We start from the raw sequence: 1,882 nt of genomic DNA, 5'->3' as shown, positions 1-1,882 counted from the left end.
TATATATATATATATATATATATATTTCGTATGTGTATTTCGTGTGCAAGATTCTTGATGTGGATACGTGTGTTGAAAGAACTACAATTAAACCTTGGGAGAGGCATTATGCCGGTAATAAACAATGAAATAATTTAACAAAAAACTATATAAATTAATAAAGGACTGAACCAGTGCGTGTGTTTATTACCGGCATAATGCCTCTCCCAAGGTTTAATTGTATACACACACACACACACACACACACACACACACACACATACATATATATATATATATATATATATCGAGAGAGAGAGAGAGAGAGAGTGAGAGTCAGAGACAGACAGATGGATAGATAGTAAGACAGGAAGAACCCAAAAAAAATGACGAAGAAAAACAAGAGTGACAGAAAGAATGAACGAAACACGAGAAGGAATGAAAACACATAGTAAGAAAAGTCAAACAATGCACAAAAGAAGAAAGAGTAAAAAAAAAAAAGAAAGAAGAAAGATGGTAAAGAAAGGAAAAGAAAAAAATTCAAAGAACAAAAGTAAAGAACGAAATATGAAGCAGAAAAGCTGAAGAAAACAGAAATACGTGCAGAAAGGAAGAAAAACAGATACGAGAAAGGAATTAGAAAGAAAAATGATGGCAAGGCATTCTGCAGCAAATCATCTTTCCACTTATCTCTTCGTAAAGGTCGGTATTGGGAAGGATCTAGAAAGGTTACCTTGCCAAAATTTCTTCAACTGACGTAGCATAACGTTGGCAGTTGGCAGAGTGAAGTTCTGTAACCTTCATTTGAGGAGAGCTCTTCATGTCTAAGCGCTTTATATACACATATGCAGACACGCACTATACAATACATACATACATACATATATATATATATATATATATATATATATGCTTGTGTGTGTGTGTGTGTATTTATCTGTTATTTACACAAATGTTATGAAATATAGTAAATGGTATGCATATATATCTGTGTGCGTCTGAGTGTGTGAATATCTATACGTGCACCATCCCCATAACACACACACTAATGCACACACACACACACACACATACTCGCACACACACATAACTTTTACACACGCACTCACCACACACGCACCGACGAATACACACACTCACCACACACGCACCGACACATACACACACAACACGCACACTCCCCCCCCCACATACACACACAAACACACATATACACACACTCAATCACACATACTTACACACATGGATGTGTCAGCTCGGACGTTTAAGTCGTCTGCCAGGGATGACCTGTCTTCAACACTAACTATACGTGTGGACATAAGTGCGTTTCTCTCCGGTTATGTATTCTATGAAACTTGGTGCTAGTTTGTGTTTATGCACGTTCGATTATCTATCTATCTATCTATCTATCTATCTATCTATCTATCTATCTATCTATCTATCTATTTATCTATCTATTTATCTATCTATCTATCTATCTATTTATCTATCTATCTATCTATGAATATATGTACGTATGTACACATGTATGTATGTATGTATGTATTCTAGTGAGTGTATTCTTTAAAATTTGGTGCTAGTTTGTGTATATGCACATTCGATTATCTATATATTTATGCATATTTACACGTATACATTCACAAGCGTTCATGCATTAGCATGCACACACACGTATACTCATATATGCATACACACACACACACGTACACACACACGTACACACACACACACACACATGTATATATATATATACGACGGGCTTCTTCCAGTTTCATCTACTAAATCCACTCAGAAGGCCCGAGGCTATAGTAGAAGACGCTTGCTCAAGGTGTCACGCAGTGGGACTGAACCCGGGACCACACAGCCACTCCTGCGCCTACATATATATATATATATATATATA

General features: G+C 36.2%; 1 long non-coding RNA gene across 1 annotated transcript in view; it reads left to right on the top strand.

The window, feature by feature from the left end:
* The first annotated feature begins 1,096 nt into the window (after positions 1 to 1,096).
* LOC128248600 (uncharacterized) overlaps positions 1,097 to 1,882 on the top strand; it is a 7,904-nt gene continuing 7,118 nt past the window's right edge. The window contains exon 1 of the long non-coding RNA XR_008264782.1: positions 1,097 to 1,300. This is a non-coding gene — a long non-coding RNA (uncharacterized LOC128248600). The remainder of the gene's footprint in view (positions 1,301 to 1,882) is intronic.

Source organism: Octopus bimaculoides, chromosome 8, assembly GCF_001194135.2.
Source record: "Octopus bimaculoides isolate UCB-OBI-ISO-001 chromosome 8, ASM119413v2, whole genome shotgun sequence".
Lineage (NCBI taxonomy): Eukaryota > Metazoa > Mollusca > Cephalopoda > Octopoda > Octopodidae > Octopus > Octopus bimaculoides.
Note: the sequence above shows the minus strand (reverse complement) of the source record. Positions and strands in the feature narration are given on the sequence as shown.